Source organism: Eschrichtius robustus, chromosome 10 (genome assembly GCF_028021215.1).
Source record: "Eschrichtius robustus isolate mEscRob2 chromosome 10, mEscRob2.pri, whole genome shotgun sequence".
Classification (NCBI taxonomy): Eukaryota; Metazoa; Chordata; class Mammalia; order Artiodactyla; family Eschrichtiidae; genus Eschrichtius; species Eschrichtius robustus.
In genome coordinates this window covers 32,349,296-32,369,085 of record NC_090833.1, presented here as the reverse complement: position 1 = coordinate 32,369,085, position 19,790 = coordinate 32,349,296, and the positions used below count along the sequence as shown (strand labels likewise).

General features: G+C 38.0%; 1 long non-coding RNA gene and 1 pseudogene across 1 annotated transcript in view; one reads left to right on the top strand and one right to left on the bottom strand.

The window, feature by feature from the left end:
* Positions 1-19,790, bottom strand: part of LOC137770007 (uncharacterized) — a 297,898-nt gene that overhangs the window by 269,792 nt on the left and 8,316 nt on the right. The window contains exon 2 of the long non-coding RNA XR_011075114.1: positions 7,033-7,149. This is a non-coding gene — a long non-coding RNA (uncharacterized lncRNA). The remainder of the gene's footprint in view (positions 1-7,032; positions 7,150-19,790) is intronic.
* Positions 10,931-11,601, top strand: LOC137770587 (transmembrane emp24 domain-containing protein 2 pseudogene; annotated as a pseudogene).

The window sequence follows — 19,790 nt, the reverse complement described above, 5'->3', positions numbered from 1 at the left end:
TGAAGTCATGAAATTGCAAAAGAACTTGGAAAAATAACCAATCCCATTGGAGATAAACCTGCCTCCAACCCGGAGATCTCCTCCCGAATTTGTGGGTCATCCATTCAGTTTCTTTACCACCTAGAGTGGTATCTATCTGTGCAGATAGATGTCAGGGGCGGTTGTTTTACCATTGTGATGTAGGCACTTTGGGTCTCATATTTTGGCAATCTGAATGAATGCACTGCTTGCGAAAACCCTGAAATTCTAATGAACAGCCTGATTGTAAGCTGTCTTGGAACTAATTGAAGGAAGATGACTCAGTTCAGATAAGCAAAAGGTATATCCCCAAGAAATTCCCTTTTTGCATCTATCCCACCCTTTTCCCAGGCCTATATTCAGGGTAACTGAATAAATCTAGAAGTTGTGGGAGCTCTAATGTGGCAGTGGAGGTGAAGGTGGGGCCCACTTGCTAAGAACAGTCTGCTCTCATAAAACATTTAAAGCAACGCAATATTTTTGCACATTTTTCTGTAATTGAATATCATTAAGATACTAAATATACAATGCATCTTGTTTTTTTTTATTCTTTCAAAAACTATCTATTGAATGCCTACTATATACCAGGCATTGGGCATTGTGCAAGGGATAGGCGGATACAATGGTGAGCAAAGAAACAGAGAAAAGAAAGCTAAAAGACAGTCATGAGTGGAAAGGGTAGGAATGGAGAAGGTGGAAAGTTGGTGTGCTCCTTTATTACCAAAGACTGCATATTCTTGGGTCCTTGAATCAGAAAAAAGTAGTTACGCTGGATCCCTCTGACATGTATAGCAAGGAGAGAGAGAGTGTGTGTGTTTGTGTGTGTGCTTGTGTGTGTGTATGTGTGGTTGTGGTGGTGGATTTTGGAGAAGATGAGGGACCATAAGGAGAATACCTCAATTTCTGCCCAATAGAAGTGGGAGGATGGAATCACTGATGTTCCAGAAGCTAAGAAAGGAAAAATGTAAATTATTTTCTTTACGCATGTGGTTTGCACAACATCCTCCAACATAAGACTCCCACTTGGGTCCTAAAGTTGGAAAAATCTAGGGAGTATGGAGATGGTGAACAGAGCAACAAGACTTGACATGGTATCCCAGGAGTCAGCACTAGTAGACCAACTCCTAGAGTGAGACCTTTGTAAGATATTCTTCAGGTTCATTAGCCATGTGCATTATAAATCTGGAATTAATGTCATTTACCTAAATTATAGAGATGTATTTCTCACATAAGTCCCTATATGCAGGCAAGATAGCAAAGAAGAGTTCTTTAAGTGGGGATAATGTGAAGAGCCCCTATGAAGAATTCCCTACCCTAAATCGTTATTTCCCATGTTGAATGAAATCCATTTTGTTCCACTGCTTAGAACCCATCTTTAGTCATCTCTCTATAACCACAAAAGCAGTTATAACATAGTATAGTAAAGATTCTGAAATCAGATTGCCTTGTTCACTGTGGGCTTCACCACTAATTGCTCACGTGACTCTGGGGTATGTTTCTTAATAGCTAAGAATTACATATATTGAGCATGCAATCACCTAGCAACTACAGAGCCAAGCACTTTACATGTATTTACATGTGTCATTAATCCTCACAATACCCTATGAGGTATGAGGTAGGTAACATTATTATCATTATCATCATTATCAGATGAGGAAATTGAGGCAAGTATGTAAATTTCAGGTCCAAAACTAGTAAATTGAGGAGCTGAAATTCAAACCTAAGTAGTTTTAACTACTATACTACAGTTCCCTCACTTAAACCCTCTAAGCTACTATACCTACCTCAGACCATAGTTGTAAAGATTAAGTAAGATAGTGGTTGCAGACTTGATGGAGTGCAAAAAGTGTTCAACACTATTACTATTTCAGATAAATCGATTCTTTAAAAAAAAAAACTGGAGCAGTACCCAGCAAATCCAATTCTACTTTACTGAGCCTTTATTATGTATTAAGCTCTGTATTAGATGCTGAAGTGATATATTGATGTATAAGACTTGATTCCTGCCCTCAAGAAACTCACAGAATTTAAAGCTTACTCACATGTTCCCCACATAAAATCCTTCAGGAGCTCTAAGTTGCTTTCAGAAAGCTCATATCCCTACCTTGGCACAAAAGACCCATCAGGATTCTACCCCTTCTAGCCTCTCTGGCCTCATCTCCTGCCACTTTCCCCATCCACACTTCAGCCTAACTGAGCTACTTATCATTCTTCAGAAGTGCAAGACATTTCATATCTCCATGACCTACAACATGCTGTCCAACTCAAATCTGTCTGGAATCCCCATTCCCTGCTAGATTAGATGCTCCCTCTCTGTGCTCCCACAGAATCCTGCACACACTCGCTGCACTTATTACATTGTACTGCAACTGTCCTGCTCATCTGTCTCCTCCACTATACTGTAAGCTTCTTGAGGACAGACTGCCGTAGTGGTCTCCTATCCTAGCTCCCAAAACAACATATGCGTGGTAGACATTCAATGAATGTGTATAGAATGAACACATTAGTGAACTGTAATTAGTGCTCTAATGGAGGTATAACAATTTAATGGTAGAATGAGTAAAGAGTGAAACAGATTGGGAGGGTCTGCAGTGACTTCTTTAAAGAGGCGGCATCTGAATTGGCTCTTCATGGGAAGGTAATGCTTGGATCAGTGGATACATGCAGAGGACCTCCCAATAAGAAAAGGTTTGAGGAAAGGCCCTAGAAGGAACCTTTGGAGCATAATAAGTAAACCTCTATGACTAGAACATAGGAAACAAACAGAGAGGATAAGGTCACTGTGGCAATAAAACTGGGAATTGCAGAGAACCCAGATCATCAAATCTAGAAATTTTCAAGAAATTTTCAATTAAAAAAACTTACTGCTGTACTATAAAACTCTTAGAAGAAAACATAGGCAGAACACTCTATAACATAAATCACAGCAAGATCCTTTTTGACCCACCTCCTAGAGAAATGGAAATAAAAACAAAAATAAACAAATGGGACCTAATGAAACTTTAAAGCTTTTGCACAGCAAAGGAAACCATAAACAAGACAAAAAGACAACCCTCAGAATGGGAGAAAATATTTGCAAATGAAGCAACTGACAAAGAATTAATCTCCAAAATATACAAACAGCTCATGCAGCTCAATATCAAAAAAAACAAACAACCCAATCCAAAAATGGGTGGAAGACCTAAATAGACGTTTCTCCAAAGAAGATATACAGATTGCCAACAAACAGATGAAAGGATGCTCAACATCACTAATCATTAGAAAAATGCAAATCAAGACCACAATGAGGTATCACCTCACACTGGTCAGAATGGCCATCATCAAAAAATCTACAAACAATAAATGCTGGAGAGGGTGTGGAGAAAAGAACCCTCTTGCACTGTTGGTGGGAATGTAAATTAATACAGCCACTATGGAGAACAGTATGGAGGTCCCTTAAAAAACTAAAACTAGAACTACCGCATGACCCAGCAATCCCACTACTGGGCATATACCCTGAGAAAACCATAATTCAAAAAGAGACATGTACTACAATGATCATCACAGCACTATTTACAATAGCCAGGACACGGAAGCAACCTAAGTGTCCACTGACAGATGAGTGGATAAAGAAGATGTGGCACATATATACAATGGAATATTACTCAGCCATAAAAAGAAACAAAATTGAGTTATTTGTAGTGAGGTGGATGGACTTAGAGTCTGTCATACAGAGTGAAGTAAGTCAAAAAGAGAAAAACAAATACCATATGCTAACACATATATATGGAATCTAAAAAAAAAAAAAAAGGTTCTAATGAACCTAGGGGCAGGACAGGAATAAAGACGCAGATGTAGAGAATGGACTTGAGGACACAGGGAGGGGGAAGGGTAAGCTGGGACGAAGTGAGAGAGTAGCATGGACATATATACACTACCAAATGTAAAATAGCTAGTGGGAAGCAGCCACATAGCACAGGGAGATCAGCTCGATGCTCTGTGACCACCTAGAGGGGTGGGATAGGGAGGGTGAAAGGGAGGGGATACGGGGATATATGTATACATATAGCTGATTCACCTTGTTATACAGCAGAAACTAACACAACATTGTAAAGCAGTTATACTCCAATAAAGTGTTAAAAAAAAAAAAATCTTACTGCTGCAAGTAATGTTATCCACTCCTAGTTCTTCTATTTGCATTTCTTCTCATTCATTCATAACCAACCCATGATGACCACATCAAAAATACAGGGATGTGTACAAGGAGGGATTGTAGCAAAAGGATAGAAATGGGGAAAGGAAAATAGTATGAAGAGTAGGAGGAAACAGCACTAAAATTAAAATACAAAACTGATAGGGGTGTCTCACCTGTATCAGATCAGGGACTATGTCATCAGAAGTTTGATTACTCTTATATTTATTTAACTTGATGTCATTTTTTTACTACATAAATTTCTATAACAGGCCCACACTAACTTATGATGCAGAGACAGTGATCCCTGAAGGCAACCAGTATCATTTTAGAAAGGAAACCTTTTGACCCATGTACTCTGCACTCCACCCAATAAGCCACTGACATTACTAAAGAGTCAGTGGATCTGATACAGTATTAAATACAGGCTGCATCATGCAACAAAATTCACAACCACTGTACTCATTGTATTCCCTGCTTTAAGCACCAACTCAATATTTAATGCACACCTGTTAACGGGAAAGACACTGCTGTTGGCACTGACAGGGATACCTGGATTAATCTGGTATGATCCAGACCCTTAAAGAATGCACAGAATAGGTGAGCCAAATGTGTACATGATAATGCAATTCAGAGTGTCATAAGTTTATGAAAAATGTAGCACGAAAGCAAAAAAGAAGCATTCATTAATCTTAACAGGAAAAATGGAGGAAGATTTCATGGCAGGGTTAACTGGGACTCCTATGAAAAGTTTTCATTGTATTTCTTTTTTTATTTTCATAATTTTTTAAAATTACAAAGGTGATATATGTTCATTATTAAAAAATCAAAAAATACAGATAAGCAAAAACCACAAATAAACCACTGTATTTTAATATATACCATTTAACATTTTTATTTATTTATAAAAATAAGAACATATTTTACATTCTTTTCAGTAAGCAGCCTTCTTCAGGCAATAATATATTACAACCATCTTTCCATGTTATTTACTATACTTCTGCAACTGACTTTTATATTTAAAAGGTGCATATCACAAAAAGAGTATGCAGTAAAAGCATGTCTCCCTCCCACCCCACCCACGTTATCTTATAGTTTTAAACAGAAGCAACCACTGTTACCAGCTTCTTGTGATGGTTCCACAAGTAGTCTATGAATATATGAGCATATGTGTATATATTTCTCTTTTTAAATAAATGGCAGCAATGCACTCAGCTTTGTACCTTGCTTTTCTCCCCCTAGGCAGTACACTTATCATTGCCTTGTTCCTCCTAATGCCTGCAAAGTGTTCCATTATACAGATATATAATAACTTATTCATCTAGTACCCTTTGATGGACATTCAGAATATTTCCAACCTCTTGCTATTACAGTATTGCTAGACATAGCCTTAAAATGTAAACATGCACACATTTGTGAATAATATATCTGCAGAAAAATTGCTAGAAGTGGAGTTTTAAGGTCAAAGGATATGTATATTTTTAATTTCATAGATATTACCATAGTGTCCTCCATTCAGATGGTCCTAATTTCTACTCCTGCCAGCTACAAATGAGAATGCCTACCTATTCCCTACCTGTGGCTGCCCAGCGAGATAGTATTTTCCATTCCCCTCCCTGACCACACACAGACAGGTGAGGTCACTTGTCTGGTAAATGGAATAAGGAATGTGAACAGAAATGTGTGTCATATCCAGGCCACAGAAACTGAGAAGAGAATATGCATTTTCCACCCTTTCTTTGCTTTTCTACCAGCTGGAAACAGAAGATTTCAAGGCCTTAGGGAAAGAGAGAGCCACATGATACAAGGAACCCAAGTTCCTGAATCACCATATAGAGAAAAACTGTCTATCAACCAGAAACATCCACATTGGACTATTACATGAGGGAAAAATAAATTTCTGTTGTATTAAGCTGCTAAAATGTTGGTGTTTACTATAATATCTTGCTTTATGCTACCTAATATACCAAGACACCCCTTTTTATATAAAACACCAGATCCACAGTCCAGAGGAATACACTTGGGAAATGCTGCTTAAGTATTTCAATGTTAAGTATGAAAATGGCTATTAAGAAAGTATCCTTCATTTCCTGGATTACCAAGAGCTGTGTTTTGTTTTGTTTTTTTTTAAATCAAGAATGGGTATTGATTATCAAATACCTTTACAATGTCTGTGGAAATGACCCTAAGATTTTTTCCTTTTACCTATTAAAGTGAGATATTGCATTAATATTTCCTAATATTGAAATAGCCTCACACTTCTAAAATAAATTGGGTTTACTTGGTTATGGTATTTTTATATGATATTGAATGCAAAAAATAACCAGAACAAAATAATATACTGGGAAATTCTTTAAACATGATTTATACATTTTAAATTTCAATTAAGGAAGTAAAAGTAGAAGAGACCTTTCTGAAGAACAAATTTGCTATCTGGAAAAGCAAGTGAATGAGTTAACACACTATCCAGGGCAAAAATAAAAAGAAATGGAATTCCTGAATGAAAAAAAAAAAAAAAAAGGAAACAGAAGGCAGGCCTAGAAGGCCTAAGCGGAAATAAAAGAAGTTCCAGAGGGAGAGCAAAGACCATACTGGAGAAAGCAATAATCAAAACACAGTACAACAGAATTAAACAAAAAAAACAAATAAAAAAAAGACACACACACAATACAAGAAAACTACCCTCAGGAGGAGACTAGAGTTGTCAGAACAAAAGCAATCATTGAGTGCCAGGCAGGATAATTGAAAAAAGGCGTACATTTAGATATATCCTCATGAAATTTCTGAAGTTTAAGAATAAAGAAAAAATATAAGCTTTCAGAAAGAAAGAACAGGTTACTTACAAACGAATGAGCTCGAGGCTGGCAATGGGCACGGATAAGAACGTAGGCTCTGAAGTAAGACTACCTGGGTTCAAATCTTGGTGTGAACTTGGTCAAGTACTTAACTTCTTTGCGCTTCTGTAAAACAGGGATGATGATAGTACTTAGCTTCTAAGGTTGGTTGGAAGCAGTATTTGAGATAACACATAGAAGGTCTGGCACATCATTTGAGTCACCCAATTCCTATCTGTTAACACTGAAAGCTATATCAGAGAGTCAAAACTCTGCACACTTTTGAGAGGACAAAAGCCTGCCCCCTCCCCAGAGCTTAATGTGTGGCACTAATGACCTGAAGAGGTGGCTGGACTAGCTCACCAGAATGCCTCTAGTGGTACCTGAGTTCCATGCTAGTGAGAAGTGAAATGATGGGCGGAAGGAATCTCACTGATGATTGTTTAATGTGAACAAGGCAATGACAACAGGTTTTTGGCCTAGAGCGAAGATTATCAGAGAAGAAAAAGTTGTAGGCTCTGTCAAAAGTAAATGGACTCACAGTGGAATCTCTTGAAGTCAGTGAGGACTCTCCTACAGTCTTACTGTTATTCAGGACTCTCCAAAAAGTGAAACAGTATGGGACTTGTGGCTGCCTGATTTGGGTGTCATAAAAAGTTATTTCATTCATTCAGCAAATTCTTTGAGCACACCTATGTGTCAGGAACTACACTGGGGATCTAACTGTAAACAAGACACACCAAGCCCCTTCCCTTAAAGAGTTTACATATATGGGGACTTCCCTGGTGGCACAGTAGTTAAGAATCCACCTGCCAACGCAGGGGACACGGGTTCAATCCCTGGTCTGGGAAGATCCCACATGCCGTGGGGCATCTAAGCCCGTGTGCCACAACTACTAAGCCTGAGCTCTAGAGCCTGCGAGCCACAACTACTGAGCCCATGCACCACAACTACTGAAGCCCACACACCTAGAGCCTTTGCTCCACAACAAAAGAAACCACCACAATGAGAAGCCTGCGCACCACAACGAAGAGCAGACCCCGCTCGTTGCAACTAGAGAAAGCCCACACAGAGCAACAAAGACCCAACAGGCCAAAAAAAATTTTTTTAATTAAAAAAAAAGAAGAAATAGAAAATATGAACAGACCAATCACAAATAATGAAATTGAAACTGTGATTAAAACTCTTCCAACAAACAAAAGTCCAGGACCAGATGGCTTCACAGGTGAATTCTATCAAACATTTAGAGAAGAGCTAACACCCATCTTTCTCAAACTCGTCCAAAAAATTGCAGATGAAGGAATAGTCCCAAACTCATTCTATGAGGCCACCATCACCCTGATACCAAAACCAGAGATACTACAAAAAAAGAAAATTACAGACCAATATCACTGATAAATATAGATGCAAAAATCCTCAACAAAATACTAGCAAACAGAATCCAACAACACAGTAAAAGGATCATACACCATGATCTAGTGGGATTTATCCCAGGGATGCAAGGATTCTTCAATATACGCAAATCAATCAATGTGCTACACCGTATTAACAAATTGAAGAATAAAAACCATATGATCATCTCAATAGATGCAGAAAAATCTTTTGACAAAATTCAACACCCATTTATGATAAAAACTCTCCAGAAAGTGGGCATAGAGGGAACCTACCTCAACATAATAAAGGCCATATATGACAAATCCACAGCAAACATCATTCTCAATGGTGAAAAACTGAAAGTATTTCCTCAAATAACAGGAAAAAGACAAGGATGTCCACTCTCACTACTATTATTCAACATAGTTTTGGAAGTCCTAGCCATGGCAATCAGAGAAGAAAAAGAAATAAAAGGAATACAAATTGGAAAAGAAGTAAAACTGTCACCGTTTGCAGATGACATGATACCATGCATAGAGAATCCTAAAGATGCCACCAGAAAACTACCAGAGCTAATCAATGAATGTGGTAAAGTTGCAGGATACAAAATTAATTCACAGAAATCTCTTGCATTCCTATACACTAACAACAAAAGATCAGAAAGAGAAATTAAGGAAACAATCCCACTCACCATTGAAACAAAAAGAATAAAATGCCTAGGAATAAACCTACCTAAGGAGGTAAAAGACCTGTACTCAGAAAATTATAAGACACTGATGAAAGAAATCAAAGATGACACAAACAGATGGAGGGATATACCATGTTCTTGGATTAGAAGAATCAATATTGTGAAAATGACTATACTACCGAAGTAATCTACAGATTCAATGCAATCCCTATCAAATTACCAGTGGCATTTTTTACAGAACTAGAACAAAAAATCTTAAAATCTGTATGGAGACACAAAGGACCCCGAATAGCCAAAGCAGTCTTGAGAGAAAAAAAAAGGAGCTGGAGGAATCAGACTCCCTGACTTCAGACTATACTACAAAGCTACAGTAATCAAGACAATATGGTACTGGCACAAAAACAGAAATACAGATCAATGGAACAGGATAGAAAGCCCAGAGATAAACCCATGCACCTATGGTCAACTAATCTATGACAAAGGAGGCAAGGATATACAATGGAGAAAAGACAGTCTCTGCAATAAGTGGTGCTGGGAAAACTGGACAGTTACATGTAAAAGAAAGAAATTAGAACACTCCCTAACACCATACACAAAAATAAACTCAAAATGGAGTAAAGACCTAAACGTAAGACTGGACACTATACAGGAAAACATAGGGAGAACTCTCTTTGACATAAATCACAGCAAGATCTTTTTTGACCCACCTCCTAGAGTAATGGAAATAAAAAAAATAAATAAACAAATGGGACCTAATGAAACTTCAAAGCTTTTGCACAGCAAAGGAAGCTATGAACAGAACGAAAAGTCAACCCTCAGAATGGGAGAAAATATTTGCAAACAAATCATCAGACAAAGGATTAATCTCCAAAATATATAAACAGCTCATGCAGCTCAATGTTAAAAAAACAAACAACCCAATCCAAAAATGGGCAGAAGACCTAAATAGACATTTCTCCAAAGAAGACATACAGATGGCCAAGAAGCACATGAAAAGCTGCTCAACATCACTAATCATTAGAGAAATGCAAATCAAAAGTACAATGAGGTATCACCTCACACCAGTTAGAATGGGCATCATAAGAAAATCTACAAACAACAAATGCTGGAGAGGGTGTGGAGAAAAGGGAACCCTCTTGCACTGTTGGTGGGAATGTAAATCGATACAGCCACTATGGAGAACAGTATGGAGGTTCCTTAAAAAACTAAAAATAGAATTACCATATGACCCAGCAATCCCACTACTGGGCATATACCCAGAGAAAACCGTAATTCAAAAAGACACATGCACCCCAATGTTCATTGCAGCACTATTTACAATAGCCAGGTCAGGGAAGCAACCTAAATGCCCATAGACAGAGGAATGGATGAAGAAGATGTGGTACCTATATACGATGGAATATTACCCAGCCATAAAAAGGAATGAAATTGTGTCATTTGCAGAGACGTGGATGGACCTAGAGACTGTCATACAGAGTGAAGTAAGTCAGAAAGAGAAAAGCATATATCGTATATTAACGCATATATGTGGTATCTAGAAAAATGGTACAGATGAACCAGTTTGCAGGGCAGAAATAGAGACACAGATGTAGAGAACAAACGTATGGACACCAAGGGGGGAAAGTGGCAGTGGGGGGATGAATTAGGAGATTGGGATTCACGTATATACACTAATATGTATAAAATAGATAACTAATAAGAACCTGCTGTATAAAATTTTTTTTTTGATTTAAGAAAAAGATATGAAAAAAAACCCCCACAATATTGTGGAGAAGGCAGCAGTGGCAGCAGCGACGGCAGCTCTGGAGATGCAGTCCCGGTCCTGGCTTCAACCCCAGCCCCATCATGGTGGCACTTGCTGAGCTCCTGGCCGCCCTCCTGGCCACAGCCTCGGGCTACTTTGTCAGCATCGACGCACATGCCGAGGAGTGCTTCTTCGAGCGGGTCACCTTGGGCACCAAGATGGGCCTCATCTTCGAGGTGGCTGAGGGCAGCTTCCTGGACATCGACGTGTAGATTACAGGGCCTAATAATAAACAAATTTATAAAGGAGACTGGGAGTCCAGTGGGAAATACACATTTGCTGCTCACATGGATGGAACATATAAGTTTTGTTTTAGCAGCAGAATGTCCAACGTGACTCCAAAGATAGTGATGTTCACCGTTGATATTGGGGAGGCCCCAAAAGGACAAGACATGGAAACAGAAGCTCACCAGAACAAGCTACAAGAAATGATTAATGAGCTCACAGTGGCAATGACAGCTGTAAAGCATGAACAGGAATACATGGAAGCTCGGGAGCGAATACACAGAGCAGTCAATGACAGCACAAACAGCAGAGTGGTCCTTTGGTCCTTCTTTGAAGCTCTTGTTCTAGTTGCCATGACATTGGGACGGATCTACTACCTGAAGAGATTTTTTGTAGTCTGGAAGGTTGTTTAAAAAGCCTTTTCCTGATGGTCCCAAACTCATAATTCACTGTTTACCAAACATCTTGGGCATAATAATGTCATTACTTTCTATGTTTTTATTTTCTGAACTGTACATTCACAGCTTATGTTTCTTTGTAATTAATAGATATTGGGGGGAAAACACTTTTTCAGGAAAATTATAGTGAAAATTTGACATTTGATTGGCATAATTTCGTATTTGAATTCTTCCTCCATTATACAGGTCCTTCCAGAACTCAGACGCTGTAAGTTGAATATAGGTGTATAGTCCTTATTATATCTTCTTTCCTTTTGCTTTCATAATAAAATGCAGTTTGTTCAGGATAGTACTTTACTGATAGCACTTTACTAAAATGACTGCATTCTTGGGATCCCTAATCCTGCAGTTCAAGTCATTAAAGATTCATTTTGTTGAGTCCTTATGAGAAACAACAATCTGAATCTTGACATTTTCTGTCCAGCCGAAAATGGCAGAGCCCTGTGACTTAGAAGATGCTACCGGGTGGTATATTCATACTTTGTCTACCTTGCTTTTGCTTTAAAGATAAGTCTTAAACCAACAACCTTTTCCCCCCGCTAAAGTTTTACTCTGAACCTTAGAACTCAGTCACCTCCAGTTAAAATTGTTGACACAAGCAGCTAATAACCATTTTTTGGTTTCTGCCTAACCGTGTAAGAAGTCTCTGTTAAAGCCAATTCTCTAGGTGTTTCAGCGAACGGTAGCTCTTTTTCTTTCTGTGCTGGCACAGCACTTCTCTACTCTTGGCACGTAGGAGGTATGCATTCAGTACTAGGAAAAATCTGGATTTCTGATGCCAAAGGGTTAAAGCCTCCTGGATTTTTTTGCAGTGATATACAACCACCGTTTCATTTTTGATCAGTGGCATTTTGGTCACTGTTTAATTAGGGTACTGAACATCACTGTCAGTACCAGGGTTTTTGTTTTTGTTTTTCTTGGGTTTTTCTTTTCTTTTGAATTTTGTTTTGTATAAAACGAAATGACTTTCTCTGATGATGGGTTTAAAATTAAAGGAGCATCTAGTTTTGGTGTGGGGATGATCCAGAATTATGTTGTGACTGATGTGTATTAGTTACTTGTGCTTTTTTTTTTTTTTTTGGATATTTGCAAGGGGAAAACTACAAGTAATGAGCTTTATATAATTAATTTAAATTTGTTACAGGTTTTCATGTTCAGGATAAACAATTTTTCAACCTGGGGTGAAAATACTTGCAACAGTTTCAGGTGACTGTGTTTTACCTTAGGACAACTGTTGCATTCCAATTTGTGTGCGCATGTGTGTGAAAACATTTCAAAATTGAGTTAAAATATGTAAATTTAAAATTGGTTGTGTATCTAATCTGCCCCAGGTTCAGTAAATAAACAATTCTTAAAAAAAAAAAGAGTTTACCTATGGATCTTGACTTATATGACCCAAATGAGAATGCCCACGTAATGCAAGAAACCTATCCTACTGATTTAAGCCATGACCAAAACATACACACACACCTTTTAGTCCAATTACACAAGAAACAAAAAAACCCAACTTTTAATATTGTTAATCATGAATAGTCACATGTTACTTTAACTTAATTTAGTCCCTTTTTTTATAGTTCTGCAAATGCAAAGCTAGCATAACGATTTGGTGGAACTCTTGTGTTAATTAGTTCAATTCTAGTTACTAAGCACTTAGCACCAACCAGAAATATTTTAAATGTTCCTCTTTGTATACTAGCTAAAAATTCCCCAGCCCATTTGCCCACCTTCAGACAGAAGATTATTTCTTCAATCCAAAAGGAAGATATTAAATTAAATGGCATACAATGAATATAGTGGGTTGAATTGGTGGTCCCTGAAAAGATAGATACATGTCCTAATGCCTGGAAACTGTGAATGTTACCTTATTTGAATAAAGAGTCTTTGCAGGTGTAATTAAAGATCTTGAGATGAGGAAATCATCCTGGCTTACTAGGTGGGTCCTAAATCCAATAACAAGTGGAGTATTAAAGTCAGTCCTTATAAGAATCAATCCTTATAAGAGTCCTTATAAGAGAAAGGCAAAGAGAGATTTGAGACAGACATACGAGGAAAAGACACAGAATAGAGAAGGAGGAGGCTATGTGACCACAAAGGCAGAGACTGGAGTGAGGTGACCATAAGCCAAGGAGTGCCAACAGCCATCAGAAGGTGAAAGAGGCAAAGAATGAATTCTCCCCTAGAGCCTCCGGAGGGAGTGAAGCCCTGACAACACCTTGATTTCAGACTTCTGGCCTCCAGAACCATGAGAGAATAAATATCTGTTGTTTATGCCACCCAGTTTGTGGAAATTTGTTACAGCAACCATAGGAAGCTAATACAGTGAACAAAGGCATTTTGGTAAGGAATCATGGGTTGAAGTCCCACTCCTGTCATTCAGTCCCTATTTGCTCTTTAGTAAGTTGGTTAGCCTCTCTGAGCCTCCGTGACCTTATTTGTAAAAATGGGATAATCAAACCTGTGCTGCTATCCTCCAGGGTTCTGATAAGAATCAAATGAGATCATACAGATGAAAACATTCAGAATACTGTAAAATCCTTTACAAATATGAATTATTATTCTTATACTTTATCTGGAATTTAATGAGGTTTGGAGTCCAGGCTCTTTATTCAAGCCCACTTGCTGCAACCCTTTACACAAATCAGCACTTGTCTAATTTTAACAATGCCAACATTATATCAATTTCTAATATTAAATTTTATTTATAGAATTAAACTATCACTAATACACATAGTACCTCTTTAGTGCTAGGATTTAATGAAGAAGGTCTAATTACCACTAACCTTATCATCCATTTCACTTCCCTCCAGATATCTTCTACTACTGTCACACTAATTTAGAAAAGAGACCATCTAATTGGTTTATTGCCCCCATATACATTAACAAATCAGTTCTAACTGATTTGCCTTCAATAATATCTGTGAACTCACTTAACACAATCATAATTCTTTCTCTAGCTGACCTTAATTATTCCTTACTGAATTTTTCTTGGCTAAGAATGAATCATTAATAACCTCTTCCTCCTATTTTCTGGTTTTCCCCAATAGGTGGATCCTGATCTACTGCCAGACCTAGTTTCACCTTTCCTGAAATCAAGTATATTTATGAAGTACAACCATAAACTAAGGATATCGTTCCACAAGTTATGCACAAAAGTTTCATAACTCTATAATCTCACTTTATCCATGTACGAGTTTATATTTTCTAGAGAATTTTTCCATTTTTATTTCACAAGAAACATCATCAAACATATTCCAAACTATTGAGAGGCTAGTTCTACTCAAGCTTCAAATTTCTTTCCTTCAGGGGACTTTCCTGGTGACGCAGTGGTTGAGAATCCACCTGGCAATGCATGGGACACGGGTTCGAGCCCTGGTCCAGGAAGATCCCACATGCCGCGGAGCAACTAAGCCCGTGCACCACAACTACTAAGCCTGCGCTCTAGAGCCTGCAAGCCACAACTACTGAGCCTGTATGCCACAACTACTGAACCCGTGCGCCACAACTACTGAAACCCGTGTGCTCTAGGGCCCATGCTCCGCCACAAGAGAAGCCACCACAATGAGAAACCTGTGCACCGCAACAAAGAGTAGCCCCTGCTCGCTGCAACTAGAGAAAACCTGCATGCAGCAACAAAGACCCAACGCAACCAAAAAAAAAAAAAATTCTTTCCTTTAGTGCAAGAGTTTGACATTAAAAATAAAGAAACAGTACTCTGATGATGCAGTCTTTATTTTCTTGTGCCATTATCATTCTTTTCTATATCAGAATTGAAAGATATTCAAATTTTCCTTAGATCTAACACAGAGTACCATAAACATTTTATTCTTTGAAATTTTGTCTCTTCAGAGTAACTTAAAAGAATTTTTCCCAAACAGAAGTTCAAAACAGTAAAAACTTGAATGGGCTTTTGAGATTTCTAAATGTAATAATCACTTGCAATTATTATTATCAATAACACACATCCTTAAGATGAGATGTCCTTCAAGAATGCATTAGGTGTCCCTACCAAGCCACTGAATTGTGGGCAGTAAGTTATTTTAATATACTTCACTACGTTTCCATAAGTAGAAGTTAAATCACTTCTAAGATGTAAATTAAACACTTGGTTCTCAGGATCACCACTAAAAATTTCAAATCAGAAGTTACACTTAGGAAATCCACAACCATTATTTTGTATAAATACAGATGAATACTACTCTATGGCATTATCCATAACTTTAAATATAGGCTTTACCCGCCTACAAATGGGTTTATAAAGGTACCTACCATAGCACCTCAGATCAATAAGAAATTTAGTAACAATGGTTTCCTAACTCTCTGGTCTCTAAATGACCTACATAAAAGTAAACTGTGAACCTCTTCCAACAACTGTTAGCCTCTACATTTTTCAGACAATCGGATCCCACATGAGACTGCCAAAATACTACTTATTCTGTGAAATGTACTAATCCTCCTGATCAGGAAAACTGGAACTAACGATCTTCATTAAGAATTTTAACTCTGGATTCTCAGAGTACTTCTTAAGAAACAAAAAACATCCTATGAAGCCGTCCATTCCCCAGTCACCCATCTTAGCAACCAAGTGTAGAACCTGGCTCCTCGCCACTAGAGGGGGGTGTTTCTTCTATTGGTTTCTCTTTCCCCTAATTTGGCTTACCAGAATTTCTGGTTCAACTAGAAATAAGCCTCAAGATCAACATCCTGACCTTTATTTCCCCTTCATACTGTGTGGCCCTTTCTTTTTATTTCAGGCTGTAAGCTACCACTAAAATATCAACTTCAATCCTGATTACCTGTACAATTATGTCCCATGTCATATTTCATTGCCTTTTTACAAACAAACAAGATACACAGAGCTAATTCTAGAGACTCTGACATTAGTTCATCTGAAAAAAATCAGAAAATGCAACCAACCTTGCTTATTCTTTTTCAGGAAAAAGGCTTTTTTTCATTTTCCATGTTCACATTATTTCATTTGAATCACAACAAAACTACAGAAAAGAATTGAACAATTAGTAACAAATTCCAAAGAAGAAACTTTATGTCTTTAAGTGACTTACCCAAGATTTCAGGTAGCAAATAGTGAAGCCATAATGAAGACTCAAGTGCCCTGACCCCTAGACATTTCTGGTGCTACCTGTTCTATGCCAGGAGTAAAAGGCACTAGATGAGAAAATGGACTGAGGACTGACCTACTCTTACTTTTGCCATACCAGTCTAGAGCAAACAGCTGTGTGACTACTTAACTCACTATTATTTCTGGCAAAGATTATAAACGTCTTAGACTAGCCCCCACTGGCCATAAAGTCACAAAGTGAGACAGGAGTAGATGAGAGAGATAAAGGAAAAGAGAGGCTCAGGGGAGAAGGAAGAGATGAAAGTAAATCTATTAAACAATTTTGAGGCCAGGCATAAGATGCTAAGTATACAAGAAGAGGGACCAAGATGCATCGAGGAATCAGAATCAGAATCAGGAAAAGAACAAATGAATGACAAAAAGAAGCAGTCACACCACCAGATATTCAAATGATCCAAAAGGCTCCAGAAGAGGGACTTCTCTGGTGGTCCAGTGGTTAAGACTCCATGCTCCCAGTGCAGGGGCCCAGGTTTGATCCCTGGTCAGGTAACTAGAGCCCACATGCCGCAACTAAGAGCCCGCATGCTGCAACTAAAGATCCTGCATGTGGCAACGAAGATCCCGTGTGCTGCAACTAGGACTTGGTACAGCCAAATAAATAAAATAAATAAATGTTTTTTAAAAAAGGCTCCAGAAGAGATGATGGCAGCTGGCTGATTCCTTGCTGCTTTCTGTGAAGAACGCTGGTTCTTCTGTGAAGAACCTCTACGGGTAGAGGCCCTTAGAGAAGACTGAGACAAGAATTGGCCAGTTAAAATCTGCACCCACTTTCTGAAGCCATAAGACAGGGGAGGGAAGAGCCCCAGTAAAAGGAAATCCATCAAAATAAAATCAAAACCGTTTGACATGAATCTGCTTGGGACAAAGTGAGTATACCACTCAGAATGCTTTTGGCTGCAAGTGACAAAATCCCAGATCATGCTGGCTTACACAATAAGGAACTGTATTATCTCACAGACCTGGAAGTTCAGAGGTAAGGCAGACCAAGTACAATACAATCAGCAGTTCAGTAAGGTCATCAAGAGCTCAGGTTTCCTCTCTCTGTTCTGCCATCTTCTAGATCAGCTTCCTCCAAAGCTAGTTTCTCTCATTACCCTAAGATGTCTTGAGCAGTTCTAGCTATCATATTCAGACATAACAGCATCAGAGGAAGAAGAGGCACCATCTCTTTCTTTTATCTCTTTTTAGGATCAAGAAAACCTTTCTCAGAAGCACCCCGGCCCTCCTTCAGGCTTCCCTTCACATCTCATTGGCCAAACTAGGTTACAGGCCATTCCTAACCCTTCATTAGCAGAGGAAATGGGATTAACCATGACTGCTTAGACTCATCATCTAGGGTGGAATTAATGATGGGTAGTCAATCACTATGACCATACCATGGGCAAGTTATAACGATGAGTATTACTGTGGCATTGTTTTCACTCCATAACAAACCTATAATTTATTATGTTGCTTCCAAGATCTTAACGATGAGGCATGTGCTTTGCCCGAAATTCAGATAATTACTCTTTGCTCACATTCCATATTTGACATCATAAACTTTTCTATCAGTTAGAAAACATTTTATTACAATTTTCTTGGTCAATCCACTATTTTAAAAAAAAAAAAAACTTTAATGCAATATTTTAGAGCAAGAATGGTAAATAGGTTTGTCACAGCAACTCCAGTAGCTACAGCTACTTAGAATCCCATTTCAAGAAAGATCCAAAGATGAGTTTGGACCCAATAAGTAATAGTGCCATGACTGATTAGTGACGTCTACCATGTACTCAAGTTTGCGCACAACACATAGCACATATCCGCCAACCCTGATTTAGAGAAAATCTATTTAAATAATTTCCCTCCAATGACAATGGATCTCTCTGCCTTATTTTTATTTTAGTCAGGAGCCAATCTAATTCCTACCCTCTCTTTATTATTCTCATCTAATTTATATATTTATACACATAATATACATCAAGCATGAACTCCAAAAATTACTTTATAGATAATCAGAGCGTTCCACAGGGACCCTTTTGTAAATACATAGAAAGGGTTGGCAGAATGGCTTAATTTACAAACTGTCTCACTTAAATAAAGCAGGGGGGGTGTCTTTGGGGCCCAGGCTAGTTGTGGATCTCAGCAGGCTTCAGGGACAGAAGGAAAAAGAGAATGGCAATCTATTCCCAATTAAAGTGGACTGGCCCACAGTTGCAGGTCAAAAGGCAGAAAGGAACCAACGCCTAAACCTGGACAAAGGTGACTAATCAATCATTGGAGAATGCTTAAATAATGGCAGATTACAAACAGTATGCAGAGTTTATGTGTATAAAATGCATTTGAAAAGATAGGAAAGGACAACGTTGGTTATTCTTGGGTAAATTAATTTATGGCTTTTTTTTCCTTTTGTCCTTCTACTCATCTACATTTTTTCTGAGTGTCCTGTACTGGACATACACTGCCTTTTTAATGAGGGGAAAAAAAACCAATAATGGAAACATGTTTTTATCTTATCCCTCGATGTTTTGGTTGTTCCAATTAACCTCTTATTACCTTGTAGTTAAGATCGAGTTTGTCCAACTATGCTATTGCTGGGCAGCTAGGTTGTCTTAACCTTTTGGTATCACAAGCAACAAAATGCTCTTGTAGTTGAAAATTAATTTGAAATATAAAAGAAGGAAATTAGAAAAATCTCTAGAAAATGGACCAAAAGTGTTTAAACACCCCATAATATACTAAAAGTATCACTACTCAAAAATTAATAACTTAGGATATTCACACCAAATAATTGTTTTAACCAAATTGTCCAGTTGACCAGTTTACTTTCAACTAAATTATATTTGGACAAAATTGATTTTGGCCAAAATAACTTTAAGTCAAATTGGTATGGGACAGAGTATACTACCAGCATCAGAGGAAAGTCTAAATGCAGAGATAAGAAATAGCCACACACACCCCCCCAAAAAGGTTCAATAATAAGGAACTGGCAAGTCTGAAAGAGAAACATCACCTGGGGCAATGTTTCAAAGTAGAAGGAAGTGTTTATCAAAGAGCTATAAAACTAGTCCAAGTAGCTTAGAAAGTGCTAGTAAGGATATCAAG